The 17,286-nt window shown below is 43.1% G+C and overlaps 1 protein-coding gene and 1 long non-coding RNA gene across 2 annotated transcripts in view; both read right to left on the bottom strand.

Moving 5' to 3' along the window:
• Window positions 1–13,429, bottom strand: part of LOC147214051 (axin-2-like) — a 48,662-nt gene extending 35,233 nt beyond the window's left edge. The window contains exons 1-2 of the mRNA XM_086142157.1: window positions 13,307–13,429; window positions 9,259–9,428 (exon numbers count right to left, since the gene is read on the bottom strand). The gene's annotated coding sequence lies outside the window, so the exon portion shown is untranslated. The remainder of the gene's footprint in view (window positions 1–9,258; window positions 9,429–13,306) is intronic.
• Window positions 13,430–16,116: 2,687 nt separating this feature from the next.
• The window catches only part of LOC147214050 (uncharacterized), a 14,662-nt gene continuing 13,492 nt past the window's right edge, over window positions 16,117–17,286 (bottom strand). Inside the window, exon 3 of the long non-coding RNA XR_015104413.1 lies at window positions 16,117–17,286. This exon is cut by the window's right edge and continues 949 nt beyond it. This is a non-coding gene — a long non-coding RNA (uncharacterized LOC147214050).

Genomic DNA, 17,286 nt, shown 5'->3' with positions numbered 1-17,286 from the left:
TCCGTGCGCACAGAACATGAACTTACTGTCAGTGACTCTGATAACACAAGAGAGAATGCACCAATTTCTCATTTTTTCAAAAGTTGTGAAAAACCTAAGCAGAGCAGCATCTCCACAAGGGCTCATCTGATGTATCTTGAAAGACTGCGACTTCTCAGTTTGCATTTGATACGGTGTCTTTTCGGCAGCCACGCGAGAAAGCCAGTTATGGGAAAACTGCAAAAGGGAGAGACAGGACGAGCTCCTGGGCCTTCAGAAGTCTTGTCAGAAACCTTTCCTTTCTACGCTTTGTCCCACTGATATTCATCTTGCCAGTTGAAAAGTGAAGACGGCAAAAACTTCGGGCTTGAAAGAACTTTTCAACTTCTAAGGGACACCTCGCAACAGGATTTTGAGTATTTGAAAAAAAAAAAAAAAAAAAAGGGAAAATAAATGAAACAGTGAGATTGGAGGAACTACCAGACAGAGATATGCAGGGAAGAATCAGGTACCGCATTTAGAAATGGAGCAAAGATGAATATGCCTCTGCTCCCTGAAACAGCATGACACACTTTTATAGGTGTGGCACAGCTCTGTGCTGTGTGACCCCGCCACCCTCACCCCGCGCGACCTGGCAAGCCCTACATGAATTCACATATGATTTTCACCTTTCGCTCATTCATTATATCGTGTATCCCGCGCTCAGGGTCGCAGATGGCGGCGGAGCTCCTTCACCCAGGACCGGTGACCTGCATAGAGACACGCCAACTTTCACTCTCCCGTTCACACATCTGAGCAATTTACGATCTCCGATTTACCAACTTTATATGTTTGGACTGCGGGAGGGAACCGGAGAGCCCGGAGGAAACGCGGGCAGACACGGGGAGAATGTGCAAACCCCACTCAGGAAGGCCGCCATGTCGGAATCGAAAGCCCCGACCACACTTATGATTTCCGTCATTTGTGTAAATCATTGTAAGCCGACCATCTTCTTATATAAATGCTCAGTGATACTATCCCTGACTTTCTGCTGCGTGTGTGTGTGTGTGGATGCAAGCGAGGATGTTAATGTATTCGCTACAACCAACAGTAACGCCTTTCCAGAACTGTTGCTGTGAAGCGCTCCAATCAGACAACATCATAATAAAGTTTGAATGCCGCTCATTTCGCCACAAAGACGAGCGGGTCCTTTCAAAATTTGCCGAGCGAAAAAACATTCACTCCGTTTCTCTTCTACCCCGAGTCTACTTGTCTTTCCAAAGAAAGCTGACTTCATCACGGTGCCTGGAGTGTTTGACGAAAATGAACGCTAAGCTCTTGAATCCTTTCTTTCGCTCAATGGCAAAATGAATAAATGATATTCCTCCCTCTAATCGACGCACTCCTGGATAACAAAGAGACTTCGAGACACTTTGAGGACACCCGACGATCAGAAGCATCAGGAGGTGCTCTCTGTTTTCGTTGATGGACAGGGAGATCAAAAAGCGAGCCCCTTAAACGCTTCTACCCACTTAAGAATAATCTCCCTTTTTACCTCTTTCAAGCACAAAGTGGAAAGAGAGAATAAGCGTTTCATCTTGACTCCCTTCTCTAGTTTCAAAGTTATTTTCCCCGTGATAAAGTGCTCTGGATTGACGACTTCGAAGGTGCCTCGTCTCTTGAAAGAAGTGACATTTTATCTATATATAGCGTTAAGAGTGTGCCAGTGTCTGTCTGGCTTAGAACGCATCTCGTGTTGATGTGGCTGACAGCTGGTGGTTGAAAGACGCGGGGAAAGTACTGAAGATTCAAATGAAGTTTTGCCATGACGACAGGGGCTGGATGTATGCTAATCAATTGATGGGGTAGAAAATATGCTTGCCGGTGGAGAGAGGGAGAAAGAGAGAAAAAAAAGGAGAAAAAAAAGTGACAAAAACTTGTCAGACAACACTCACCGAGGTATCAAGTAAGTCACAAAGTTTGCGTCGCCACACAAGAGCCCAAATCGCATGTGGTATACGCTACAAAAGGTTTGACTTGAAAGCCCTGCATTTGATATAAAGGAAAAGAAATTGGAACAAATCTCCATATGGTGTGGCAGCAAGCAAGATCCATCTTTCTTTCCTTTTTTTTTTTTTTGACAAGGGAGGGGGCCAAGCTTTGTCTCTGTGACACCTACGGCGAATTCGTGAGAAAATATTCCGTCTAGGTCTGTCTAAACTTCTTCTACCCTTCAAAGAAACACGGGGCCATTGGACGTTGGATTTACATCAAAAAGACCCTGAACTGTTTCAGCGACTAGAAGTATAAAAGATACTCAAAGAGAATGGTCAGATCAAATACATCGATATCTAACGGAACAGATTGCGGGAGATAGACGCGAGACATCTGCCGTGAAAAAGCGGTAAAAGTACAAAAAGAAATGTATACTTTTATTGTAAGGAGGGACTACGCCAACCAGTTGCTTATGAGACTGTCACCTTGAAGCTGCTCACCAGGCTACCTGAATTACACAGCGCGGGGGTAAAAACTACATATGAGCTGCGGCTGCTGTAGATATCAACTTTTTTTTTTTTTTTCTTCAGCAGCTGCAGCTTTCATAACATTGTAAAAAAAAAAAAAAAAAAGGAAAAAAGCTTTCCAGATGTGGAATTCCAGGAAACAATCACTATCTCTGTCGACGCGCTCTTCCACATCTATATCTTATACGTGTGTGAAAAAAAAAGGTGACGGACGTGACGTCCGAACGTTCGATTTTTATTCGATCTGTTATTTAACCCTTGTGTTGTCTTGCGGGTCAAAAGTGACCCACTATCATGTTTAGCTGTAGCCGAACATCTTAACCTATTTTTTTCCAACTTGAAATTTTATGACTTTTCCTAAAGAGACCCCATAATTAGAAAAAGTGATTTTTTGTTTATGTTTCCATGTGGGCTGTACACCACCAGGGTACAAAGATTGTAGGACAAGGGGAGTAAACACAATGTTAAAATCGCACGAAGTTTAAGCTTTCATTGATGTATTTTAGTTGACATTTCCATTTCACGGTAGCTAAAAAAAAGCACTTTACAAACAAGGAGGACGTTATTGACTACGCGGAGGCTTTCCGCCGCGTGATACCGGGTTTTCTGATCGGCTCAGGAGGTCTGCGTTAACCCAAAGAGACCCACATGGGTATCAAAGATGGGAGTGTCATAAAAATTTAAAGGCTGCAGAGGAGACCTAAGAAGCTCACCCCTCCTTTTCTCGGACTTCTGAGACGCGATCACTGCTCCAAACTGAATGTTAGAACAATAAATCCTCACAAGCTCGCAACACCCCTGTCCGTGTATACAGTGCCTGACTCATATTTATGCATACAGAATAAATGTGCTCATGTTGGCACAAACGCAGTCACACACACACACACACGAAGGAGCCATGTTATCACCAAATGTGATTAACTCTGTGAAACGATTAACATCAGAGTATTTATTCAAATCCCGACATCAAACGCATTCTTTCGTTCTGTCTTTTTTTCCTTTTTTTTTTTTTTTCCAGATCACAGAAGTTACTGTCAAGGGGAGAGAGGGTGCCTTACGATCGGCTCGGCGTCCGGCGTGGTTGACCAAACAAGGCCGACGCTTTCAGCCGCGCTCTCTCGCTCTCTTTCATCATTTGCAGAGGGAGCGTGCCAAACCGGCGGCGTCCTCCTTCGAAACAAGGCCGCTCGCTGTGAGGGGGACAATGGACAGTAGAGCCGGAGGTGGCAGTGGACTCATTGTGATAGATGATGTCATGGACACCAGAGTCGGTCAGCGTCAGACACCAACAGCCGTGTCAGCGGGTCAATGCGGAGGACGGACAGAGAGATGGGAACTGTGACTCAGGGCTGCGGGGCCAAGGGCCAAGGGCGGCGGGGCTCGGGTGGGGCGGGGTGGGGGTGTGTGTGGAGAATTGAATGGAGGGTGTGTGTTCATGGTACTGGCGAAAGAAACCCCGCATAGAAATAGAAGATGAAGGAGATGACCCTTTAAATGATTCTACTGTCATCTGAGTCATGTGAGTTTTGTACAAATCTGAATAGATAATAATGTCACACCCTTAGGTATAGCATATTGCCCCATAGTTTAATTTATTAATAAACAGTAAACTAAAATAAACAGAAAAAAAGTGTTTTCACTCAGAGTCTGCAAGAATCCCGGCTTTGTCGTTGTATTCCACAGAATCTAATTATGTCTGAATTTACAGGGTTTATTCATTCATTCTATAGATTTCATTGATTAAAGGATCAGAAAGAATTTTAAATTAGTCACGGGGCTCGTCTCCGAATTCTGCGCCTTCTAGTGGCATTGGATAGATTTTTCTCAATCTGATCTGATCCTGAATTCCAGGTCCAGTTCAAGAGTCCCATCTTATATTTGCTTGCATAGGAAAGCAGAAGTTAGGAGAGCTCTGTCCAATGATACAAATAAAATTGATTAGTAACAGTTATAGCTGTCACTGCAGTAAGGTGATACATTTGGTACTTGTACATCTAGGACTATTTTTCCTATCAATAAACTGCCTTTACCTTAGCCTATGCGTTGATCACATTATGCAATGTCTTTCACTTCCTTTAAGTTGATCATTTAAAGATGAAACCAACTACTTTCTGACATTGCCACTCCCCATTTACCAGAGAGAATTAAAAACATTTTGAAATGTGTGCTGAGTGGTTTGTCCCTCTGCAAGAAGGTCCTTGGTTTGATTCTGACTGTATGGAGTGTGCAAGCCCTGCTTTCCTCTGGGTTCACTCGTTGTCTCCCACAGTCCAAAAAACATGCAGTGGGTTAACTGGAGACCCTAAATTGCAAAGAGAGGGGGACAGTTTGTTTTTCTCTGTATGACGTGGGACTGCATGTCTCTATAAGTGGCTCTGTGATTGACTGGCGACTGCTCGGAGTGGATCCCGCCTTTCACTCCAGCCCTCTTGTGCTGTTGTGTCAATAGTCTAACACATAACTATGGTCGGGCCCAGATTATGTTTAAACTTATGTTTAATCGGTCGAAAATCTTTCAACGAAAACCATGCGACGTAGACAGAAGGTGCATCAACTACTCCTCGTTTTCCTACAAAGCTGTGAAAGTCCCAAGGGTTCACATTTCTACAGTAACTCGGTCGATCTGAGCAATTTAAGTGTGGTTTAAATGTGGGTATTCTGTTGAGGAGAACACAACGTGAGACAAGCTGGTCTTCATTAAGAATAAAACAAACATTAGTCACTCTAGTGTTTTGTTTTTTTTCATAACTAGCTTTCCACATCTGTTTCCTCATCTAACTTCAATCGTGAACTTTAATACTTGCGCTTGAGTCCTCTTATTCAGTCCCAGCGTCACATGGACAGTGTTTCTGCCCTTGTCAGGTCAGAACTTCAACTGTAATTTTCATGCCACGTTATAACTTTTATAAAGATCTAAGAAGCTACGGAGCTTGTTGGCGTCGCCGGGGTACAGCCAGCTGCGCAGTAATCCCGAAACACGGAAACGCCACTTTCTCTCCCACAACACAGCTGCCTTGTTTTATAGTAGGAATAAAGGGGGCTGTTATTCACTGGGCTAGTTTAATTTTTTTACAGTTTCAACAAAAAAATCAAAAGAGTTACAGATTTTATCATCAAACATAATATTGAGGCCAATGTTACCGCTCTCTGACATCCATATCCATGAGTGTCCTCATCCTGAATTTCGACTCAATATTTTGATATATGCAAGTCACCAAAAAAAATAGATTGTTTAAATAATATATTCTCACTTTGACAAGCAATCATTAAACAACCAATCATCCATACGGTGTACAAGAGTACATGCAGTTATCCTGTTCCCTGTGTCCTTGTACAGTAATAATAAAAAGTATTCAAATACCCTAAAGTGAACTCTACATACATGGACTCACATACACAAAAAGCACACACACTTTGACAATTCATTCCGCATCGCTCTGGAAATTGACAAAATTGACAAAATTGACAGGATCTGCTGGTTCTCTAGTCAACCGCGGGAAACCATGCAGTGAATGAAAAATGCACGGGCAGTTTTGCATTTGTTTTAGAGTATTCATTTTAGCAATAACTCGGTCTCTACAACCTTCCACACGAATCAGATGATGGTGGATGTTTTTTTTCTCAGCTGCAATATTTTGCAGTCACCCTCCACTTGCACTTTGTTCCATTTAGTTTTTAGACATACACAAAACCTTCAGCTCTGGACATTTACAGTAACAGTTGTTGATTTCCCATCTCAACCCGCGCTTTCGGTATGCAAATAAATAAAACCAGGGCCCAAACGTGGAAACTTCAAGAAATGACAAAAATACAAAATAGTTTTTTTTCCTCTTGTTTTGTAAAGGTGGAATGTGTCTTGTCGCCAACTGGTGGTTGATTCATAGAAGATGACGACACGCCTGGCAAATAAGGATCAGGGATCCCGATTATTTTGTTTGTTTCGTAAAACCCTTGACGATGTGGATTATTTGAATGCGAATGGTAAACTGGTTTTCAAAGACTGATTCGCGGAAATGCAGCAACTTTAGATCCTCTTGAAGTATTCGGTTCCAAATCAGGTTTTTTGACTATCAATCCTTTGGTTCGTCAACCGCTTCTGTGCGGTCGAACCAAATGAAAGAGCGTTAATCTGCCGGCAGTGTCAATCAAGATCAGCTTCTCAACTTTTCCTGACAGATGTAATAACGAACTAACCGACTGATACATGCACAGCACATTTCTTTTTCCGTAACCGCTCTTTTCCAATCATTTATTTCTCATTTTATTTTTCCCAGTTTTGCCCTTTGTTTTAACGGTCAGTTTGAAATTATGCATTTATAAACTCACGGGATGAAAGCCACGAAAAGGGTTTACCCAAAAAATGCGTAATGACTGCTTCGTTAATAGTTTATCGGTACACCACGGCCAGACGACTTACACGACAAAGGAACATAAATATCCGGAATTGTTACTCGCAAATACTCGACGGATTTTTCCATCATATTCTTCTGCGATCGCTTCGTAAGGTGCCTCTGCTATCGAAGCTCCGCTGGTGTGTATGTGTGGGAACATCAAAACACTTTTAATTGTGACTAATCCTGGACTAAGATTATTTCTAATGGGAAATCTTCAGTTGAGATGTTCCGACTCAATTTCCATCTGGGATTATTGAACTCTTTTCTTCACAGGCTTATATCTCAGTGTGGATAATCAGCCTTTAATGTCTTGGCGTGCCATGAAAATAAAAAAAAAGGAAAAAGAAAAACATGATATGTGGTGCAAACACATGCTGATGTGCACACCCACATGAATACTCATGCACTCTTGTTTATCTACTGTAATATGGGGGTACTGTAACCTTTTTGGATGTAGCATAGTGCGAATTTGAGATGTGCAATGATGTGTTCTTTTCTTTTTTTTTCTGTTTTTTGGAAGGGAACATGAGGCATAGGACGCCCATGTAGGTCAAAAACAAATCCTGTGCCTCAAGCTGGGAAGTCAGAAACTTCTTTGAGCATCCGAGTGAAAGGAGCAGGAGCGCCGAGTTTCTTCCAGGTGCTGCTTTTCACAGTGGTAATCCTGCCACGGCGTGACTGTGATTTTTACAGAAAATCTCTCCAAACAGGGCCCAGATGGTGGGAGGTAGAGGCACACACATACACGGAAAACACATTCATTCGGTCACACACTCACACACTCACACACACAAAACACAGGACTGTATACAGACACAGCCATACGGTTGTGCTTATAAAGTACAAAGCTTGCAAATGCACACAAATACACACTCACACACACACACACACACACACATGCGCACACGGCTCAGTCTAAAGCTAGAGGTGAGAGCTGACTTGTTGCTCCTGGGTGGTCTTGGTGTAAAAAGATAAGGGCAGGCAGGAATAAAGCAAGCCTGGTCACCGCGTTGAAACAAAAAGTTTGTGACCACTTGTTATGTTCCTCTTTTGAGCGCATGTGGAATGTCTGCGCCGGCGTACGAAATACCTCCTTCCCTAAGTTTAGCTCCGATTTCAAAGTGCTTTCCTAATGACAATGAGTCAGGACTCCAGCTATATTAACCTCCCCCACTCTCATCAGCTCTGCTTGCGGAGGAGTAGTGTGTCCTAATCGGCCAAAAAAACACCTCGGCTTTGTCGGTCGGGCCTCCTGACGCTGGATGTGGAGGATGTGAGTACGGGGGACATTTTGAAATAAAGAGATAAAAGAGTTAATCTCCTGTCGTTTCTAAACCGTTTCTCTCTATAGCTCCCTATTTAGAAGAGAATGGGAAAAAAAAAAACAAAAAAAAAAAAAAAAAAACTTGCTCCATCTCTCCCAGCCTCTCTCCATCTCTCGCGTTCTGTTTCATGTGGTTACTGGAACAACAATGTACATTCTGAGTGCCGGCCCTTTGATGTTGTTGCATTCACCGAGCCATCTTAAACCCGAGGAGAAGAGAGGGCGAAAAAGACGCAGGAGAGATTCTGTGGAGTGCTTTTGCTTTCTCTCTCTCTCTCTCTCTCTCTCTCTCTCCTGCTTGCCATCTCTCTCACTCACTGGCAACGCATCTGACATCTCCCAGCAAAAGACAAATTCGGTTTCGCCTGTTAAGTCGTCAGTCAAAGCTGTGCAAGAGGGTTCTTTTTCCTCTCTCTCTCTCTCTCTCTTTCTCCCTGCCTCATTTTTCTTCCACTCTCACAGTGTGTCTTTGCTTCATTTCCGTGCATGCGGTGTTGTGATGGCCGCTTACACGCTTTTCAAACAAAAACAGTTCAACCCCCCTCCAACCCCCCCACCCCCCGCCAAAAATTTCCTCCCTGCCAGAACCCTGCACATGCCAGCACATCCTTTAGAGAGCCTTGAACCGACAACAAACGCTAAGCATTTCCACCGCTGAGAGAAAAAGAGGGGCCCATCCGCAAGCCCCTGTGTAATTAAACTAGATCTAATACTGTTATATGTTTCTCTTAGTGAGAAGGAGCTTTTCAGGGGCCTCTTTCTCACAGCAGTGAACGGTTTCCAGGTCGACACAATGTCGTCGACAGACAGGAATAAAGTGATAAAAAAAAAAAAAAAAAAAAGATGGCTGGTTTTGGAACTTTCTTTGGAGGAGGAGGAGGAGGGCTGAGATGTGCATGACCTCAAATGGTCTGAAAATGGTGATGATGTTTAGATGAAGATCATTAAAAGCTTCTGCCGCTCATTGTATCTCACAGGTCGTTGAATTTACATGCCACTGTTTTCGCCCATGCTAATGATTCCAGTCATGATGCTTATTGTAATAAAACAATGTTTTTACCACCGTGGGCTGTTCGTCTTTACATATTGAGAGCGCCGAACCCGGAGCGTCTGAATCGCAGCATCCTTCCGGCACCTCTGTCCGCCACCGCGGCAGAAACGCATCCCACGTCGGTCGCTGGCCGTCGGCTCACCTCCACGGCGCCGCCGCCGCCGCCGCTCACGCTCATGCTGAAGGTGGGAGGAGAACATGAGACAGACAATCAAACACGAGGCATCAGAGCTGTCGCCACCGCCTGCAGAAAGCAGCGTTATCAGAAATACAGCTGAACCTGATGCTCCGCCGCTCCGTCCTTCCCACCGGCAAAGTTATCCTTTCAACTCGCTGCGAGTCGACTGTGTCTTTTAATAACACGCAAACAACAAAATAACACAAACTCTGTCATCTTCACAGATAGCTGGGTGTTTGAGGATTCTGAAATCATGATAACACTGCTAATGGTATAAGAGTTTTCCCGCTGCTGGAAAGGAATCAAAAAGTAGACCAAAAAGCGAGGAAGGGAAGCGCGCGATTCTGGGATACCGACGTCTAGGAGTGTGAGAAACACCTCGTCCGAAGTAGCCGCAGGCACGGCGGACTGATAGCGTCTTTCAAAAGCCGAACACAGTGGCGCTATTGTCACAATAAAGGGGAGGTGTGAGGATGTGCAGTGAGAATACCCAGAAGCCTCAAATACCCCACTGTGAGTGCAGATGAAAGGGCCCCGCCAAGCCAAATCACTTTATCAGCCCAAACAGCCTCTCTTATAGAGGGATGCCTCTTAGAATATGCGCTGAGATGTCACACCACTAATTGAGAGTCACAACGAGGACCCTGTTTGGCCCGCTCCTCCACTTCTGTACGGCTACTGTAATCGCCACAATAATATGGCTCCATGAAACATCAAATGGCATTGTGGGAGATACAGGAATTTGCATTGCACCCTTTGATCTTGCGAATTTAAAACAAAGAGAGCTCTCACTCTACAAATGGCATGAAGGTTACAACATCCTGCTCTCCCCGGTGTGTGCACGCCAGTCCCACGTTTGTGTAAAGCGCCGATTCCTCTATTTACCGTAATTATTCTGGCCGCAGAAGCAACAGAATGATAACATTCACACATTAAAGCTAAATATGACTGACCCAGGGTCTCGTTTTATCTCTCTCGCACAACTGGAAACAGACGTACGCAATCCAATGCCTTCGTGTTTACAATGACGCCGCTAACCGGCTTATGTTTACTAGGTAGGCTTTTTGCAATTTTCAATGGTTTATTCATATATGACGACGTTCTCGCTCCACTCAACGTGCATCTGACGGTTGCTGTAAATGATCGTGTTAAAGGGAGCCTTAAAGTTCAACCAAATGACCAAATTTAAAGGCGACACCAAGGAGACGTGGTTGCTGATCTGAACTGTAATATTTGACCATTGGTTGGGCTTATAAAAGGCTTCCACTTTTTGTCTTTTTCATCATTTAAAGTTAAAGTTTTAAGAATGGATATCAACAGTCATATTAAAATACTATGGCGTTGTGTAGGGATAAATACAGTTGTCTCTTAAGATATGAATTTGATTTGTTCCAAACGTGGGTTTGTATGTTGATTTGATCTCAAATGAATTTTCCCCACTTAAAATAACAGACAGCAAATTAATTCATTTCAACTACCCTCCCAAAACTCACAAAACAAGGATATTAATATAGAAAACCCTGAAAAAGAAGGATATTGATAATGTAGGGGATAATCAGAAAGAAAAATCATGGCTATTATAAACTCATAGTGTTGTCATGAAGTTAAACCCTAGATGGGTCAGCAGTGGATCCCATATAGAAACCATCCATTCACATGTCTGGACAATCTAGCGTCTGCGGTTAGCCGAATGTTTTTGGACTGTTTCTTGTACAGAGAACACGGCAGAGACACGGAAAGGTCCCCGGTTGGAATTGAACCATAGACCTACTTGCTGTGAGGCAAAACATGAACTACTGCGACACTATGTCGCCTATAACTGTATATATTTCAAAATATTACGCATAGCATCTTTCATCAACTCCTTTCGGCTTCTCCCTTCAGGGGTCGCCACAGCCAATCAACCTTCTCCATCAAACTCTATTCTCTGTATCCTCTCTCACTCCGTCCATATATCTTCTCTCAGGTCTTCCTCTAGACCTCCTGCCTGGCAGCTCCAATTCCAGCAACCGTCTACCAATAGGCCTCTCCTCTGATGGACTCATTCCTGATCCTATCCATCCTGGTCACTCCCTAAGAGAATCTCAGCATCTTCATTTCTGGGACCTCTGGCTCTGCCTCCTGTCTTATCGTTATTGTCACAGTTTCTAGTCCATACAGCATTACTGGTCTCACCAGTATCTTGAACACCTTTCCTTTCATTCTGGCCGATAGTCTTCTATCACATAGTACCCCAGACACTTTTCTCCACCCATTCCAACCTGCTTGAACCCGTCTCTCTACCTCTTTTCCACACTTTCCGTTGCTCTGGACTGTTGACTCCAAGTACGTGAAATCCTCCAACTTCTTCATCTTCACTCCCTGTAGCCTCACCGTTCCACTTGGGCTCCTCTCATACACACCCATATACTCTGTCTTGCTGCGACTAACCTTCATCCCTCTCTTTTCCAGCGCATACCTCCACCTCTCTAGATTTCCCTCAACCTGCACTCTGCTCTCACTACAGATCACAGTGTCATCTGCAAACATCATGGTCCATGGAGATTCCTGTCTAACCTCACTTGTCAGCTTGTCCATCACCACTGTAAACAAGAAGGGGCTCAGAGCTGATCCCTGATGGAGTCTCACCTCCACCTTGACCTTCTCTGTTACACCCACAGCACGCCGTGCCAGTGTCTCACAGCTAGCATACATGTCCTGCACCAGTCTAACATACTTCTCTGCCACTCCAGATTTCCTCACACACTTCCAGAGCTCCTCTCTTGGCATAATAGTATGGCTAATTTGGTAATTTTTGGCTTTCAATGTATGTTTTGAATTTCCCCACTGTGGGATCAATAAGGTGTATCTCATCTAATCTTATCTTCATAAGGACAAAGTCATTTATGGAGAAACGACCGCACCAAGTGAATGAGCACCGCCGCTCAGGCGGGCTCAGAGATCAAAAGTTCAGGTTTGACTCAGACTGTCGACGAGAGTGGCTCTTGGATTCATTGCCAGGAGTCATTATAGCTTCAAATGGCGAACAGAAGAGGCCGTCTCTCAGCATATTGTAATGACATTTACCAACTTTTCTGGCGAGGAGGAAAGATTTCATGCATCATGGCCAGACACAGGGGAGGATGCTGCAACATTAATTAATTAAGATAAATCATGCATTCTGAGTCCCTTGTCTGTTTAACTTTGGCTCACATGTCTGGAGCCATTGAAAATTCCTGTCTGACCAACAAATAAATCTATAGATGTAGGAATGAATGATGACGGCCACTAACCATGCAGAAAATAAAGGGAACTTTGTTTTTGAGCGGCTGTAACCCTTTACATATCGGCAGCTGCTCAGCAGCGACAGCAGACAAAATGCATCCACGTGTTGCTTCATCTGCATTCCTTATCTGACTCCCAGCAGCCTAAACCCACCCAAGCACAACACTTGACACTGATTTCACATCAGCGTCCGCGAGCGACCTCATCCGTCGCCCCACCACCACCCCGCCCCCACCCTTGTGGCCTCCTCGGTGAGATCCCTGCGCTCGCTCGGCCGTGTGCGCTGACGTCTAATCAACGGCAATTAACCCCTGCCTCTTTCACGGGCCTGGTAGATAAGAGATAATGAAGACCACACCACTTCCCCCTTTTTTCCCACACAAAGCTTTCGTCACAGGGATATTTCCCTCACGGCTCGTTGACGGGAAAATGTGACTGTCCGGCTCGGGGAAAGCATGACCCTCCATATTCCTGTGTCTGCTGGGTCGGAACAAGCGAGGTTATGATGTGAAAAATAAGATTCTGTACAAAGGGGGAGGCTGTTTGATTTTCAGAATAGACCGTGTGGAGCAAAGCATGTTATACAGAAGCGTGTGCTGCTGATGTGTGACAGACCTTGCTTTTTGGGGGGGTGTTTTAATTCTATCTTGTTGCTTATTTCTCAGATAATAGAGTTCCCGGCCAATCCTTCCTCTGCATCTTTGGTCTCCCTGCAATCTGGCTGCGACACAGCAGACTGGAAAACAAATAGCAAAAGGACACAGCCACTCATTTTCGATGTTTTTTGTTTCAGACAAAAGGTGTTTTGCATAATGGGGGGGGGGGAGCAGATCTCAGACGGTGCTGCGGAAACCATCAAGTAATGTTGAGCAGAAGGACATTTCAAGTGTCAGTCAATCTCCCTTGTGAACAGCATACAGACCGGTTGGATCCTGCAATGCAAAAATAGCAAAGGAAATAGAGGACACCCCCTGCTCTACCCCCACAAGTAACCTGTAGACCCCATGTAGAAAAATGTATACATCAAATACACTGAATTATTTGTTGAAATGCCTGGAAACAATCTTTAGACAATGACACATCAATCAAATATTCCCTGAGCCGGGGGTGGTTGTTTATATAAATGCTGTCCATCTGGGGGAGAGATCTCGGCGATGTTACATCTTTTTTTTTTTCTGTGGGGAGATGTTAGGAAAAAAGAAAGAAGGAAGTTCATAGACAAACTTAAAATTCAGCTTTTTTCTCTCTCTCTGTCTCCCTCTCTCTCTCTCTCTCTCTCCCTCCTTTTTTTTTTTTTTTTCTTCAAATCCCAGCGTGAATGTGTCGGCGAGCTCGTGGTATGCACCAAGATGAAAAGTAGAGGCCATCCCTTTGAAATCCTCCTCAAGTCAAAATTACCATTTCATTTCAACTCCAGCCAGGAAACGGAGAGCGGGTCCACTGCTAACTGCTTTGGGCATATCGTTATTTATTGTGTGTAAACTTTGGAGAAACATTGTTGCCTGGGAAAATGTGTTGTGTGGGTGGTGGAAGTGAACAGTTGGAGCAACCACAAAGGGAGAGATCAGGCCTATTTTCTCTGTAGGAGGAACACATAAAAGTGAAAATAATGCCCATTATTACAGAAAAACAACATTAGCCGTCTTTGCTCACAGTTTTCTAACAGCCAGTAAGTTGCCACTGAAGCTAGACAACCAACCAGTTGACCCTATTTAATTCAATTCGGTTTAATTTATATAGTGCCAAATCAAGACCGAAGTTTTCTGCAGCTTTAATTAGTTTGCTTTTAGTGTTAAATGGTCCATTATCTGCTTTTAACAGCTTTTTCCATAGTGGTCAAATTAAACCTGTCGCGTTGTTTTATGCAGTTGGCTTTTATGTACCTCTCCGCTGTGGGGTGCGAGTATTTACCTAAACATATATAGTGGACTTAGATAAAATAATGTTTTTACGTCAGACTCTAAAATGACCTTAAATTAACCACTCAGTGTAGTCGGATGAAGTGTTTTTTATGAAAATCTTCACGTAATGCAGTCTGGTGAGCCACCGCCATGACCACCCACAGCACCAGGATGTTCTATGAGCGTGGTAAAAAAACTACAATCTTTGCAAAACCATACATGGAGGGACCTTTTCCTATCGCCTTTTCGATTTGGTTCACGTCAGCCTTTGTTTCCTGTTTAGACCGTGGCTGTACAGGTGGCTGAAGCGATCCACTTTGACATCACTCATCCTCTGCAGCTTTGACAAGTGGCGGAAAAACAGTTCTAGTCCGCTTCTTTATGGACCACATATGTTTTCATGATGGACAAAAAAAAAAAAAAAAAAAGGAAAAAGAAAACACCATGAGATGAAAACACCCGAGCAACCTCGGTATTCTACGAGAAGCAGCAAGACTCTGAAAGAGCCAAGTAGTACAGAGGAGTGAGTTTTGTGATGTTTTTGCACCTCAAGGCTTCAAACCAAGTTGTGAAGCGAACATACGTGTTTAGGGAAAACACGGGAGGAGACGATAAGATCGATCGTGCTCGGGTCCGAATGGGTGTGTCAAGGCCATAATTGATGTGAGCGGCTACACCCCCATGGCCCCCATATTTTGAAATGCTGAAAGGGCTGCTGTGAAAAGGGCCCGGTAGATGTGCCGAAGCACCGCAAACATGAGCTCGCCAGGGTCATGAGAACGGAGGTGGAAGCTGTTTTTTTTTTCTTAAACAAATTGAAACAGATGCATTGAAACCATGAACAGCAGAAATTTCAGGTACATTACCCGCAGGAAAGGTTGGAAACTTTCCTCGACCTGATGTGTGTGTGAAATGATCGCAGCTTCTTTCTTGCTTGATGGTGGAAAACAAACTTTTGTAAGCCACATACAGGACTGTCTCAGTAAATTAGAATATTGTGATAAAGTTCTTTATCTTCTGTAATGCAATTGAAAAAACAAAAATTACTTTTTCATGATATTCTAATATTTTGAGATAGGATTTTTGAGTTTTCTTAAGATGTAAGCCATAATCAGCAATATTAAAATAATAAAAAGCCTTGAAATATGTCAGTTGATTTGTAATGAATCCAGAATGTATGACATTTTTGTTTTTTGTAATTGCATTAAAGAAGATAAAGAACTTTATCGCAATATTCTAATTTTCTGAGACAGTCCTCAACAGGTCCGCAGAGACCACATTGGACCCAAGATATTCCAGAGGGTCACCCTTTCAAAACATCTTTTTTAGACAATAATACCATATTACGAAACAAATCAACCTGAGATTAGTAGTGTGGGTCTTATTACAGCCTCTGTCTATAATCTTTATCCACTTTGCCGTAAAATCAGTATTCCGTCATTGAAAGAGCTTTCAATTTTCAACTACATAACATACATGGGCTCTTCTTATCTGATCTTGTGCGGTTGGAGGAGACGTGCACTCGGGCTGACGTTACACAGAAGCAAACATTGCAGAGACCAAAGACGTGTGAAACTTCTCTTTACACCTTCTGTCATCCAGGTAAAGTCTGCATTTTAAAAGTGTGCCTGCAAAGGTATTGGCCTTGTAAAATCTTTTCTTTCACTTTTTTAAAGATGTGTTATTTTAAATTTTTTACTCAGGGAACTGGAAATGGACTCGATGACCGATTCAATGGTTTTATTGCTTTCAAACTGGGCCCAGTTGGTCAAAATTCAGACTGTTAAGTACATTTACAACATCTAAAAAGCTGTGTGCTGAATTTGCAATTAGCTGCAATAAATGATAGATAATTATAACTTTAGTATTTTCAAAGTAACATAATTAGGCTTTTTCTTGTCAGTGTATTGTACTAATTTTCAGGATATTTGCCAGACAACAGGCTGTTGAATGATCGCTTGAAGTTTCAGCAGAAACACCAAAAATGTGACATTTTATTAGTTGTCCTAACTAGAGCTTCAGTTAATGAATGCAAATTTGAGTTAAATAAACTCCACAATCATTTTCATGTATTTAAGAGCCACATCAATCATCAGTATTACTGCAGGTGATCACCTAGCATCTTTGCAAAAGTTTAAAAACATTGAATAAAGTTAGACAATTGCCAGGGGGGCAACGAACCAAAATAAAGTTCATTTGAATGTTCGTTCATCAGATAAACAGATAAATGAGCGTACGTTACACACGCTTTTCTTCATTCATCTGACGGACGTTATGATAGTATCTAACAGAATTAAGGCTCATGACCAGGAGCAGCATAACTTGGTCAAGCGTGTTCTCGTCTGACAAAAGAGTACACCTAATCTTAAACATATGGCCGAAGTCAGGGATTCATGCGTGACACATGCAGAGTTCAGATATATACTGCCGTTTTTTTTTCTTTTTCACCTCTCACTCCCGAAAAATTTACATCCATTCCTTTGTAATGTTTTGTTGGGCTCAGAGAGTTTTTAGTTTATTGCTTTAATCTCCATCTTTATTATTCTATCACCGGCGCACTTTTCTTGCAGCAGCTAACACTTGAATAAGCATTGTTGCATGACACCAAATAACAACAAAAATTATACAGAACCGACGTTTAATCCTGAAGGAAACACTAACACGTCTAAGCCGAATTCGCATATCCGTGCAGCC

The sequence above is a fragment of the Fistularia commersonii genome, chromosome 35 (assembly GCF_037954325.1).
Source record: "Fistularia commersonii isolate RoL2024-O1a breed Wild chromosome 35, RoL_Fcom_v1.0, whole genome shotgun sequence".
Classification (NCBI taxonomy): Eukaryota; Metazoa; Chordata; class Actinopteri; order Syngnathiformes; family Fistulariidae; genus Fistularia; species Fistularia commersonii.
The sequence above is the reverse complement of the archived record's forward strand: the minus strand, read 5'-3'. Positions and strand labels throughout refer to the sequence as shown.